General features: G+C 36.3%; 1 non-coding gene across 1 annotated transcript; it reads left to right on the top strand.

Moving 5' to 3' along the window:
• The first annotated feature begins 14,961 nt into the window (after positions 1 to 14,961).
• LOC114005179 (small nucleolar RNA SNORA61) lies at positions 14,962 to 15,093 on the top strand. The gene has a single exon (XR_003547061.1). It is a non-coding gene; the product is annotated as a small nucleolar RNA SNORA61 (small nucleolar RNA).
• The last annotated feature ends 220 nt before the right edge of the window (positions 15,094 to 15,313 follow it).

Consider the following 15,313-nt stretch of genomic DNA (forward strand, 5'->3'; position numbering starts at 1 on the left):
TTTGAATTATTTGTCAAGTTGTTTTAGATGCCCATTTCTTTGGCATTAATTTGTAGAAATTTATTGTACTTCCTTAGGTTGTCATGTTCAACTCTTCTAGACTTTATAGACTGGCCTTTGTAAACAAAACAAAACAAAACAAAACAAACAAACAAACAAAAAATCCTTCCCTTGTGGAGGTACAGGGAGATGATGTTTTCATGTTTTTTTACAATTTTTCTCTATTTAGTTTTTACTTTTAAAAAAACTTTTATTTATTTTATTTATTCATTTTTAATTTATTTCCTAATTTACCTCTTCCAGACTCAATGAACTTGTTTCAGAAAGAAAAGACCTGCGGATCACTCTGTAGTGCAACACTTAGGTGATAGAGGAAGCTGAATCCCACATGGCCAACTATAGTTTGAGTCCCAGTCTATGAGCTTGAAAACATATACTGGGCATGGATGCATATACACATGATCTTGATTGGATGAAGAATTTGAGAAAGAATTGCAGTGTTACTAGGCCCTATGTGGGGTTCACTTTATTTTTCTACCTTGTACATTTGTATATGTCCTCTGGCATTAGAAAAAAATAAAAAGAACAATTAAAAAATGAACAAACCCTTTCATGCATGGGTTGGAGGTGCACAATGGAGTGGCTAGAGTATGCTGTGGCACAGAGCATCAAGTGTAGAGGCATGTGGTGGCTCTAGGTTAGGGAAGTAGTTTGTCAACTGAGATAGTTGGAATCTAAGTTATTGACAATCATGTGCTTTTGGTGGTGATAGGTGTTGGGGGATCAGTAGTTAGTGTTAGTGTTGTTGGAATTCTCAGAAGTTTCTAAGTCCAATCGTGAAGAATTGAGGCTAGAGACAACGGAGGGGTCTGGGCTAGCCCTATGCATGGCCATGGTGGTAGGGGCTAGGGCCTACTATAGGTGCATGCTTTGACGCAGGAGTCATGGCATGAACACTATGGCTATAGGGAATCAGGGCTAGAGGAGTGCACACATGTAACTGCAGAGGCCATTTTGGACACATACATGGCATTGGGAACTGGGGTTGATGATGAGGGTATCAGCCATTTACAAGCACATGTGTAGTGGCCTAGTGGCCTTACTGGATCTTTAGATCAGAGCACTTATAGTAGCATCAGATGGGAAGCACCTGGGTGAAAAGAGGAAGAGGCATGAAGGGTCAGAGAGAGGGCTCTGCAAGGGCAAAAAAATAAAAGCAGTTTTTAGATGTAAAGCTGAAGGGAAATAATAGTATGTCCTACAGGGTCTTCAAAGGTGAAAATTGTGGTAGACGTATAGCACCCTTAAACCTGTTGAGTTCCTTAGTGGTGAAATCTCCTTCTATGATCCTCTGTGGAGCTAACTACTGGAGATCATGGTGACATAACCCTCACCCCCCCACCACCGTGCAATGTAGCTGTTAAGGAAAGCTCCTGTTCTTTTGTTTTGTTACTAGCCATCTCTAGAGAGCTTGACTGTGTTAATCTCTCCAGAAATCTGGGTGGGATGAAAGAAAAAGGGTCACTTGGTCAGTGTCCAGAAAGAGCAGAGAAGTTGGCGGAACTCACTAGCCACGTAGTTCCCTCTTAGTACTGAGCAGTGATATGTTGTGGTGCAGCATGAAGTATCCCCATGAAAACAATTCATTCTACATTTTTGGTGCAGTTATTCTCAGGCTTTTTGCTCCATTGTGTTACTACAGCTTCTTAAATAGAAACCTGAGCTTTCCAGAGCCATTTTTTTGTTCATAGTTAACTAATTGTTTCTCTGTGAGGAAAAAAAAGGCCGGGATTTCTCACTTGCCACTTTGCTGGCATCATTTCTCTCTGCCATTTCTTAATGTTCTATTTATTCTCCACACACTCAGCAGACCACCAGTTTTACTAGTATTATTTGGCTAAAGATAACTGCTTCATCAAAAGTGTTTTAGAAATTCTAAACTTTAAATTCTAAACTAAATATTCTTTAATAAATATTTTATATACCCAGATGTATGTACTTTGACAAAAGTATGAATGATTATGAGAAGGAAGAATACTAACAATCCCTACAGATAATTCAACAAACAAGATAATATATAACAGAAATTGCATGGTGCCTATTCATACCGCTTTTAAAATTGAGTAATTACAGGCACTTCCAAGAATGCAGTTAAAATACTATTACTGTCATTATTGTAAACTAACACATTAAATTTCTCTAAATAATGTAAAGTTGTAACAACTCATGGAAATTTTCTGCTGAGCAAAACATCTGTTGATAAATTAAAACGATGACATGACAGTGTGTTAAAAGGAAATAGTTGGATTTATTTACCATATATCTGATGGGTGAATTGTTTTCCAAGGATAAAAATAATTTAATGTCACATCAAAATGGCAGCTTGTAAAAATATATTTACTTCGATGTGTTAAATGCAGTTTCAAAAAAATATTTAAACATATAGAAAGCCAGTAAATGTAGAATCACAGATATTCTGTTTGAACCTCCTGATGAAAGTATTAGAAATAACTTAGTGAAATAATTTTAAACTATTTAAAAAGCTTAAAATTTACAAGATAGAGAGACATTGTCAAGTAAAGTTATTTTTAATGGTAACAGCCTAGAGAGGCAAACAGATTATCGAAGCTCTTTCTTTCTGAAAATTATTTGACTAAATTGTAGAACTTGAGCATTGGTCATTTTCAGTTTATATTCAGATATACTTATGTATGTAAACTGTACATGTTTAATGTGTGTAATCTGACACATGGACATATTCAAACACCCATAATTCCATCACACTGAAAAAAATATCAGACCCATCTAATACCCTTCACCCAAAGTATCCTTTCTTTTGTTTTTACCTGTGATAAAAACACTTACCATGAAATCTACCCTCTTAAATTTTGAAATGCCCAGTGCCATATTGTTAACTATGATATAGTTATAATATGGGGGACACAATCCAGTTCATTTGGGGAATAGAAGGACAAACAGAGGAAGTGAGAGATATTATTTTCTCTCTTTCTACGCACATCTGTTTTCCTCTCTTTCTGTCGGCCGGCCACGTGATGGAATCTAGCTTCCTAACCACCAGAATCATAAGCCAAAAGTAAGCTAGCTTGATGCTAGCTCTCCCCACAACTTGGGCTTCCTAACCACCAGAATCATAAGCCAAAAAATTCTATTCATTATAAATCACACAGTCTCAGCTATTTTTCTTTAGAAACATGAAAATGGAATAATATGTTTATATAACAGCAGGAAGAGTGAGAACTTACTTCAACAATTGGAATTATCAGACACATAAAGTAGAAATTAGTAAGGCAGTAAAATGATATTACCAATGTACTGTTAGAAATAACCATGAACTTTGAATTCAATACAGAGAAAAGTCATCTTTGAAAAGTCATCTAAGAAATAGTTGAACCATTTTAGTAAAAGGAAAGTTGATCATTTTTTCACCACGAAAATTAAATGACATGAAATTTTAACAGATATATTTTAGTGTATAAGTAGTGGTCATTGAGTGAATATCCAATATGCATAAAATGAAGTATTGTGATTCCATAGTGCAAAGACTTTGTACTGCTCAAAAGAAGCTGGATACCACAAGGAAACTAAATTATGAATCCCCAACCCAGTCGTCCTAAAATATGCCAGGCACACATGAGTGTCCCAGATCCTATGGACTACAGGAATGAGGAAGGGGGACACAGCATGTCCAGATTTTTTGGAGATGCTCATCTCTCTTTCATACACTCTCATATGTGTGCATACATACTCTATTATCAATAATGAAAAAAATGCAGACTGAGAACAGTAGTAAATACATGAATACATATAAACAAACATTCACCACAAAATATTGATAATTACTTTTAAATAAAAAAGAGGTGTTTTAAAAATAGTATGCAAGTTAGGTGATGGTAAAATTAATTAAAGCATCTTTTATTCTTGCATAATCCAGTAAAAAGTTATGATTTTAAAGTTATGATCAATTAAATGTACATGATAGAATTTTAATTGAAACCAGTAAATTAATCATAGATGTTGAAACATTAAAACAGTAGAGATGCCTCCTAAAACATTGGGAAAAATTTGAATTACAATAACAAAATTCTATCTGTTTAAAAGTTGACAAGAAAATAGAGAGAAAAGAAATACAAGATAATCATGAAGAAGTATTTTAGGTAACATATGTATTACATATGTGCAATATGTATTACATATATCAGATATATATATAACAAATATATCACCAAATACATTAAATATAAATGAAATAATTATGTAACATAAAAGGTAAAGTTTGTCAAAATGAAAATAAATTAAATTCTCTTTTATATGACAAGAGTGAATAAAACTCAAAGAATTGTATATGTAATATGCAGAGCATGTTCTCCATCCACAAGGCAATTAAAGTTAGTATCAATGATGTTTCTATATATGTTAGACAATTAGTTTAAGTCATAGAGTGCAGACACTTGGTATATATTAGAATAATAAAAAAAACAATGTGTTTAGCAATTTAAAAATGACAATTTAAATAAGCCAATGTAAAAATTTAAAATATAAAGATATTAATAATATTGTGAAATGCACTATACTATATACAGTAATTGTACTGGAGATATACAAAATGCCCCAAATTTAAAGGGCTAGACAGTGGTAAAACATGATGATCAGCAGTTGGCTCACATGGGAAATTTCCAGGTTCACATCTCAAGGGCTTTCTCAATATTCTGGGCACAGACATACCATTAACTGGGACTGACTGTGGCTAGGGCTGAATCATGGCGTCAGGACCATAGCTGAGGTACTATACTCCTGCTTCTCTATTTCTCTAAATCTCTTGCTCATGGAAGAAAAAAATAAGTAAAGTTTAAAAATAAAATATATAAAACTTTAGAGCAAAATGTATATACTTTAAATGTCATTACAGTTGAATAAATAAAAAGTATTGTGCTACACACCCATCTCAAGGAGTTTTTCAAAAGTGCAAAATAATATAAAAAAATTAAAAGATAATTACTATAAACATTGAAATACAAGAAGTCATTTAAAAACTGCTTGAATTGTTAAATGTAGTGGGCAAAATTCTAATATAAAAGTCTTTTTTGCCAAATTATGAATAAAAGAAAAAGAAGCATAAATAATATTGAAATTAAACCAGTAATTAAAATATTTCCAAGGAAAACCTCAGATCATGATTTTTTTTTAAGAATAATTTTATAACTTTATTTATTTAGATTCGACTAGAGATGGGTAGAGCAAGAGAGAGAGAAAATGAAAAGCAAGACACCAGGGCCGGTACTTGAACCATGGTTGGCCATTTGGGAGTCCGGTGTCCTTGACCACTATGCTACATGCCAGCCCCAGTATGGCTTTTCAGTTAATCCTGTTAAACATTTACACTTCAATAATTAAATAATACTCATTAACAATAATTTTGTTAATAATAATATGTTATAGTGAAAATAAAACATTACATTATTTCTAAGAACAGAAAAAGAGATAACTACCCCAATTTATGACTTTAAAAAAACTACATACTGAAATTTAATAATGTTATTAATAATGAGATAATAGATCAATCTCACAAAAGAAAAATTCATGTTACTATCTTAAAATGAACAGCGATATGAAAATTTGGGTTTATTGCTCATTAATAGAATGACCTTACAACAAATTAACCTTGTGTTTACAATTATTGGGCTTCCTATTAATTATATAATCAATCCCACTAAGAAATTAAAATTTAAGGAGCTCATAATATTATTGCCAGTGGAATTTTCCAGGATGCAGATTCTGAGATGGAGATGTTGAGCTGCAAACAAGCTTAACTTCGTCCTCATCGATTCCTTCACACTTATCCCGGTTTATCCTTCTGCTTCTTTTAATGTGGGTTACTCCGCAAAGTTTTCTGAAGCCACGGCACTTATGAAAGAGCTGACTGATGAAGCTGGCACTGCTGACTTCTTGTTTGTTTGTTTTTTTTGGAGTGTCCATGTACTCACTGGGGAGAGTGAGAGAGAGAGAGAAAGAGAGAGAGAGAGAGAGAGAGAGAGAACAGCCCCCATGGAGGATGGTCACATCACAATCCCTTCTCCATCTATCCTTTTGGGACTTCAGGCAGGTATACATATGCACCCAGTGTAATTTCCAAGCTGCCAGGTCCAGGATGTGAACTGAGTAGTTGCTTATGTGGGATCCAGCTGCCTTAACCACAGGTGATCAGTCGCTCACTGACTTTCTTCTTAGGTTTTATTTCCCATCATGGCGTCCCATGAAACTCCACATAGCATCTTTTCCTGTCACTTAAACCCGCAAGCAAAGCCACAGCATCTGTGAGAATTATGGCTTAAGTCTCAGAGCTTTCTCACTGTAGTCTGGTGAGTCTGGTGCTTGTGGAGAGTTGTTTCTTGCTCTTGACCCCCCAAAAAACAAACTGACGGCTTTTCCTATCACCCAGTATAAGATTGGAATCGTATTTCCAGTGTAAATTGTGTTGCCTCTGAGACCCAGAGACTTACCAAGTATTGCTTCTTCACAGTGTGAGATGCAAGGTATGTCAGTTTTATTTTTGGATGTGCCCTGACAGCTGGTCTCCTAAAAACTAGCTGAATTTATAGGTGTATCTTCATGGGGTTTATGTTCCATCTTTCTGAGGCTTATAGTAACGTCTTCAGTTTAGGACTCCATTCTTATGCATCTCATCTGATTAACATGATGCAAATATAAAATGGATCGATGTGATGATCTGAGATAACAGGGCAGTGTAGACCTCCTTGTATTCTATAAATATAAATGTAAGAGTGTAATCATACCTCTGGTGCATTTGTCTGAAAAAATAATTGGAGATAAGACCAAAATTACAACATCTGCCACTTTTATCTTTAAATGTGATAAAAATTCTATAATCCTTTCTATAATCCCTTTGTTGCTCTTTTGTTAGTTCATTTCATTATGTTTAAATACTCTCTTGGCTGGGCAGGTGGGAGAAGATTTAGAGAATTTTGCTTTCCCTCTTCTATAATGATAGCTATTATTACACAGACCTAACTACCATTCATGCCTACTCTAATTATATATTCTTGGATCAGGAAGTGACCACTGGATGGATTACAGAATTAATGAAATCTGTTGGAACCAAACTTTGGACAAGATTCATTTATTACATGTATTCCATATGGCTCGATTCTAGTAAGGGTGCCATTATGATTCTCTATGTCCAAAGTTATTAAAGACTGTGTTTAGGAGTCTTCAAAATATTTGAATATTCCTCTTTTTCTAGTACTTAGTTATCTAGCATTATGGTTTAAGTCATGGTTTATTCTCCAAAGTTTCATTTTTTGGAATTTGATCTTACTGGATATAGTCTTTGGACATACCCCATAAATTCACATGTTGGGACTTGATTGTATTGATTGTCTTATACAAGTATTAAGTGGAAACTGAAGTCCTTTATGGTGTCCCAGAATGAAGCCTTGGGAGTGACCCATTGAGGCAGGGCCTCTATGATTGTGTTATAGTGGGCATATAAGCAGAGAGAATGAGACCAGAAGCAGAGAAAAACTACATGGATAGAGATAAACCTCTGTCCTGCTAATAGTTATACCTTCTGTCACTTGTGATGTTTCTAGACTCTATAAATACAGATAGGAAGTGAGTAATCATACCGCTGGTATAAATATATAAAAAAACATTATTGCTCATTCTATATGAACATAACTGATTAGGATTCTCTATGTTAATTATGCCACCAGAACTATGAGTTATTAAGCTTCTATTTCTTTATTATTCACCCAGTGACAGATATTTCTGTCAGTAACACAAATCGAATAAGATATCTGAGTTGTACATTTATGTTGGTGCTACAAAAACTTCCCTCCTGAGATTCTAACTCTAAAAGAATCTAGTCCAAAGTCAGTCTCAGTCCTAAGAACTGGGAAAGAGACTTTTTTTTTGGGGGGGTGAGATGGCATCTCTTAGCCTCCTGGTTATCCATTTCTTACTTTCTTTGAATGTTAGAAAATAATTAAGACCTTCATTAGATGCCTAATTATTTTTTCCTGAGGCGCCATTTTCTACCTACCACTTAGGGATGCCATTTATTTTACTCTCTATTTGTGAGGTTCTTCTAGTAGCTCTTTCAACCTTGTCATGTCACCACAATTGTATCTATTTGACTCAATACTCTATCATTGTTTCAGCGTTTTATCATCCTGATTGCTACTAGTATGCCTAGGTTTCAGATGGTCTCTCGTGACGTCAAGAGTGACTTATTGGGCGATGAGGAAATTCATGACATGTTTACATGGATAAGCATAGGAAAATACTTTCCCGATGACTTAATACATGGAGAGCCATCATCCAACACTTGGTTGTGCTGGTGCCAATCTTTTCAGTGCATTCCTAGCAAGCTGAGTAGATGGTGAATCCTCTGAACCTTAGCTTGTAACATAATTACCTGATGCATTTTAGGCTCTTACATAAAATAGCTGCTCCAGCAAGGCAAATTTTCCAGGTCTTTTAATCCCTTTCTTTACCATGCACAATGACAATTCTGACATTGCAATATCCTTTAGAATAGACTATTGCTCTCTCCATGCTTCAACAAGTTATCCTAATAACAAGTCTTTCTTTCCAGTGTCTCAAAATCTTTTCCAAGGTGTTAATACCATGTGTAAGTGAATGCTGCCAAATCAATAAATTCTCTCTTGATCAAAGAATTTCAAAATTCAGTCCCTCACATACAAGCCTGTTCACTGGTGATACATGCTAACTAGAGTCTGTAAATATTTTGGTTTTGGTTTTAGTCCCTTTTCCTCTTTCCTTTTTTCTTTTCTTCCTTCCTATTTTATTTTTTTTTAAGAGAGATTTTTGCTATAGGCCTTGTGTGCTGCCTGAAGAGCCAGAGAGAGCCAGAGAGACAGAAAGCGAGAAATTACCTCCAGGAGGGATGGCATTGCTGCAATTCCTTCTCCTCCACCCCTACACACACACATACATACACACACACACATACACACACACACACACACACACACACACACACACACTTGGTGTGAATAGTTTTAAGCCTCTGGGCCTAGGCCTTGAACTGTACTTGACTAAGTGGTATTCCAGTGACATAACCATTATGCTATCTGCAGGTCACCCTTTTCCTATTTTCTGGTAAGATCTTCAACAGGTGATGTAATTTAACTCTAGTTATAGACCCAACTGGAAGTGAGAGCAGATTCTGACTAAGGAGAGGGTTATACTATTTCACTACAGAGATAATTCTACAATCTCAGACACAAAATGTGTCCCAATTAATAATATGGAGGAGTGACTCATTTCTAAAGAAGAATTGGAATAAACCAGAGTTAATGAGGAAATGAGCCAGATATTTCTATTCCATGTATCAGATTTCCTTTGTTTCCTAACCAGGGCCTTAATCTTCATATAATAGATCAGCCATGTTAGGTGTTTTAACTCTTTTTGGAAGTTTTCTGACAATTAAATCCTCTGCTTAACTTCAGTTTTTTTCTGAATTTCCATCACTGCATATGAGAAACACTTTGCACACTGCTTTCAAGACTGGATTTCGAAAATTAAAATCAAGGCACTAACAGATGATGCAGCAGTTATGTCACTGGACTCTCAAACAGTTGACTACAGTTCGATTCTTGGACCCAGCAGCTTAAAACTCATATCAGGTATGTGTATGTGTATGCACAAGACCCTGAGAGGAGAATGAATGAGAAGGGATTGCTGTGTGGCCATCCCCCTTGGGGGATGATTTCTCACTTTCTGTCTCTCTGTTTCTCCAGCAAGCACATGTACCCTATAGCAAAAATCTCTCAAAAAGAAAATTAAAATCAAAAGTTTGATTCTTCTGTTCTCTAAATTTGAAGTTTATAAAAAATAAATTAATAATAATAACTGGCACATATTATTAAGTAAATGCACTTCATATCATTTACTTTACTTACTTCAAAATTCTCTAAGTACTCTAAATGGAGTAAAATGTTTATTCTCACAAAAAAGAGTTTATTTGATTGTTCACCTCCATAAAGTTCCAGAGAGTAACACTGATATTCAGCATATGCACACTGCCAGTTTCTGGATTGACCAGCTACTGCCAGAGGTTGCGTCAAGATATAACTGCTCCCTGCTATGTATCTGGACACAGAATATGAGGTGGAGAAGAAAAGCAATTCTCAAAAAAGGCATTTTAAAAAAGGCAGATTTAGCTTTCATTATTTACTAATAAGGTAAGAAGAAGAGGGTAAATGGGTTTTCAAGCAATTAAGTTTATACGTTTTATTAATTTGAATCTTCTAATTAAGATTCTAGCTATTCGAGGTCGGCCTGGGGTGTAGCACAATAACTCAATGCTCTGTAATTCTGGACCCACATAGGAAGGTTCTGTGTTCTCTTCCAGAGACCTCTCTGAACATGCAGGATATGCCTACATGTGCCTGTCATCCTGGTTAACTGGCAGGAGGGGGTATACTGTGGGATGAAGGCTATGTTGAGGGTCTCTCTCAATCTCTCTTGAATGAAACAAATTAAAATAAACTTAAGAAAAGAAACTTTTAAATATTCAAAAACGTAGTGTGAAACTATAACATAATTTGAAAATAAATCATTCTGTAACTTCTAAGATTGTTTACATTTTTAATACCAAAGAATTACCAATTTTAATGAAATTATTAATAATGGATAAATTACATATATCATTTAAGGTATATTGTTTTAAATATTCTATATTTGTCAGTTCCATTTTCAGTAAGTATGCATCAAGAATTATAGACTCATGGGACCAGCGGTTAGCATCATGGCTATGTCGCTGGACTTCCTTGTAGTCGACTGCGGTTCGAGTCCCGAACCCGGTGGCTTAAACTCACGCCGGGCGCGTGTGTGTGTGCCCAAGATCCCGAGAGGAGAATGGAGGAGAAGGGATTACAGCGTGACCATCCCCTCTTGGGGGTGATTTCTCACTTTCTGTCTCTCTGTATCTCTCTGTCTGTCTGGCGAGAGCATGCACCCTATAGCAAAAAAACCTCTCCAAAAAATAATAATAATAAAAAAGAAAGATTAAAAAAATAATAAAAAGAATTATAGACTCATGAGAGAGTTTAAAAACACATACTCACATGCACACACACACACACACACACACAAACACACACACAGACTTTTTTATTATTCTAATTTGGTCCACCAATTCAAAATGAAGAATATTTGAGAGGTTTTATTTTTAATTTTTTTTATATATTCAATCACATTATTTAGTTTACAAAGTGAACATTTCAATATGTGAATATTTGTCCCCAGTCCAGTTGATCAAAATATCTTCAACAGATAGAGAGTCTCTTAATAGAAACTTTGATATATATTTACTAATATACCAAAGCTATAAAACATATGAAGTTCTCAATGATTGTGTATTCATGTGAGAAAAGCTTGACTCTGCACTGGTATCAATTGGAAGAAATATATGTGAAGCCATTAAATTTATCTTCTTCCCTCAACATCTTCATTGATGTATATTAATGTGGTCCTCATATTTATACTGAAACTTGGCTAGCAAATGCAAAGGGTAATTAAACTAAATAGTAAATATACTTTCACACATTCCTATCTATAGGAGTTCCTTCATTTATTATTAGGTTTTTGCTATAGGGAACATACTCACAACAACGAGAGGACAAGTGAGAAATCACCCCCTGGGGGGATGACCATGCCCTAATCCCATCTACTCCATTCTCTTCTCTGGATTTTGGGCAAACATGTATATGCTCCTGGTGTGATATTTAAGCTGCCAGGTCCAGGACCCAACTGTGGTCAGCCATGTGGGAATCTAGCACCTTCACCACCACAGAACCTAATGGCCCCTACAGAAGTTCATTTAAGAATTTTTTTTTTTTTTTTTTTTGCTAGAACCCCCTTTCACCAATGGGACCTAATAATACCACAATCCTTTCTCTTCCATCTTTTTGCCCTTTTGGGATTTTGACACACATGTTCACACACGTGCCTGGTATGTTCCTCAAGACACCAGGTCAAGCTGCCTCAATCACTAGGCCACAGAGCTAACCCAAGGGACATTTTGTTATCGATATCACTGCCATAATATTACAGATGAAAATGTATATATACACAACATAATTTAATTTTATTCTTGACTTAGTTCTTTGAGTTGTGAACCAGAAACGATAGATGAACTAAGTTGTAATGTATAACTGTATACATTATTGAGCAATTCACTAACCTCAATATGGTGTAGAATAGCTCATCTCTTTCTATATATCTCTATTTCTGTGTCTGACTTGATACAGATACAAAGAGACATGCGAACACACAAACACAAAGAATACTCTGCACAATGAGATTTTCAGTGTCATGACATATCATAATGTCCTTACTTTATATCAGCTATTGTTTTTAATAAGATTTCATTGCATGAAAATGTAATAGATCATATGAAAATCAAAGAAGTTAAGCATAATAGCCTATAAAAATATGGTTCACTTCCTGTAACTATCTTTTCTCAGTTCCGTGACAAATGGCTCAATGAAGGTATGCAGCAAATAAGGCAAGGATTGTATTAACCCTTTGAAACTTTTGGGCTGTAGTATGAGTAGAGGATACATACAAGCAAACAAAATTTAGTTTCGCTTTTTTGATTTGCAGTTAAAGTTCAAGAATGCAATTTTGAAAGCTAACAGAGATGGCAAATGTGTCAAAATGTGGAAGACATTTGATCACATCACCTAGTTCCCAATTTTCTAAGTGTCCAGCACTGACCTCAAAGTGCGTAGGTGAGTTAGACAGAAATACCTGATGTCAGTCAAAGGGAATGGCATGATTGCGCAGCCATCCTTTGCAATATCCCATTGAACCAGGGAGAGGTGAAATGGTGTATATAGCAAAGTCATGAAGATTGATGGCACCCGCTGCTTCCAAATGTACCTTATCTGCATGCAAACCACTTGACACATGAACTGATGGAAAACAAAGAGTGTTTGCCCAGGAAAAGCGCTCCAGCAAGCTTAATTTCCATAGCCATTTGCACAGCAAAAGCAAGATCTAATAGGTCCCAGAGAAATCAGCAAAGCCATGATAAGAATTCAAAGCCACAAACTAAATAAAAAGAGATTATTAGCCACATTGCAGTAGGCAAACAGTAGAGACTTAAGTGATCAATACTTGACAAGAGACATGCCACAAACTTCATGTATAGGTCAGGCTCACACACCGTTTTTTAAATAAATCGACTGACTCTTGGACAAGGCACATAAAATGTCACTTTTTATCTCTCAGTTGATATTTTCCTCCAAGAGGGAAAAAACCTATCTATTCACCTCCCTGAGAGATTTGATCGAAAAGATAGTCACTCCTGATATAAGGTTTAAAGGGGAAAACTGCAATCAAGTGGAAATTTTTGTCAGTACCTTAATCTCTGATTTGTAGAAGGTTTTGCTTTGGGATATTTGGTATGTCTGAGGATTGCCACCAAAGAGCCCTTCTGTTCTTTAATGGCTGCACTAAATCTTAACAAACGTGAGCATGAAAACTATTGTGCTGCACTTGTGAGGCATATATCAAAGTTATATTTTTTAAAGCTTGGGAAGGCAGTTGAATCATGCATGCTCTTTATGGAGCTCTGATCAGGCTGATAAAGGCAGTTCAGCTTCAATAAATGCTTTTTAAGTGAATGTTTTGGAAAGTGAATAGGAAATTCAAAGCTCAAACTGTTGCCAAACTGCTCCCACAGCACTTTGATCACTTTGTTTCTGACATTTTGTTGAAAATGTCTTGTTTTTATTAAAATGTTGGCATCTAGAGACCGGGAAAGTTAACTGTAGTCACTGAAAATATAATATACAGTAAATCATGGAATGACATGACTGATTAAGTACTTTGTACACATTCCTTAAAAAGAAAACTATTTCCCTGTGGGGTCACACACAGCATTGAATTGTCTGAGAAGAAGTTCATATTGTTAAAAGAAAGACAAGTACAGAAGATAAATCAAATACGAGCACTTTGCCTCAGGCAAAAAGAGAAGTTATATAGTTTTACTAGCCAAAGGACTACAAATGGGAGAACATAGAAATTAGAACTATAGAGAGAGAAATGCTGAATGTAGAATCACATATTCATACTCAGTCTTTAAATTGTGATTGCAGAATGTACCTTTATTTAAAGGGCAAAGAAGATAGGGAATATGACCCTCTCGCATGTCACATACCAGAAGAATGCTTCTGTAATTAGTGATGCAGTTTTCTTTGATCACAAATGTCATAGTTGCGAACGTGTGGCTTCTGTAATTTAGTGGTTAAGGGTAACCTCAAGTTTAGGATATTTGTGCAAACAAAAAACAGTGACTCAAAATTTGAATTTAGTGGTTAAGTGTAACCTCAAGATTAGGATACTTGTGCAAACAAAAAACAGTGACTCAAAATTTTTTCAAATTGAGGGCCAGCAGGTGACATAGAGGTTGTGGTACTGGACTCCCACATGGCTGCATGCAGTTCGAGTCCTGGACTGAGAGGGCTTGACTCTCATGCCAGGCACTTGCGTGTGTGCCCAAAATCCTGAGAGGAGGGTGGAGGAAAAGGGATTGTGGTGAGGCATCCCCCCAGTGGGTGATTTCTTGCTCTCTTTCTTTCTCTCTCTTTCTCTCTCTGTCTCTGCCAAGCACATATGCCCTATAGCAAAAAACTCTCTTAAAAAAATATTGAAATTGGGCCAACAGGTGGCATGGAGGTGGCCAGATTCCACTGGACGTCATGAATTGAGGAACACTGCAGGCCTGTGTGCGTGTACATACCCTAAATCCCAAGGACAAAATGGAAAAGAAGGAACTGTGGTGTGGCCATCTCCTGGGAGGTGATTTCTCACTTTCCCTTTTTCTCTCTCAATCTTTCTCTGCAGGAGCACATGCAACCTATAGCAAAATTAAATAATCAAGACTGTATCCTCTGGCTCCCTTTTTCATTGTATCTCAACCTGGTCTTGGTGGTCGTACAAGGAGGGAAAGAAACACTGAAGCTGGCCCCTGGTGGTGTAACTTGGCTGGCTGCACCCTGAGGTTGGTTTCAGACCCTCCAGCAAGGCTGAGTTCTGGCCTTGTTTCTTCCCTGAAGATGGGGGTGGCTCAGGATAAGGCGGCCAGATGCCACTGGGTTGACTCAACTCCTCACGAACTGCCACTGCATGGTCCAAATGGATCTGGTGCACCTGCTGGCCTCTTGAAGGCTTCTCCTTTGTCTTCTAGCCTGTGTTCCTGTGAACCGGCTCTGCAGAGCTGGGAGGCACCTGAAGGAGC

Source organism: Tupaia chinensis, unplaced genomic scaffold (genome assembly GCF_000334495.1).
Source record: "Tupaia chinensis unplaced genomic scaffold, TupChi_1.0 Scaffold143089_1, whole genome shotgun sequence".
Taxonomy (NCBI): domain Eukaryota; kingdom Metazoa; phylum Chordata; class Mammalia; order Scandentia; family Tupaiidae; genus Tupaia; species Tupaia belangeri.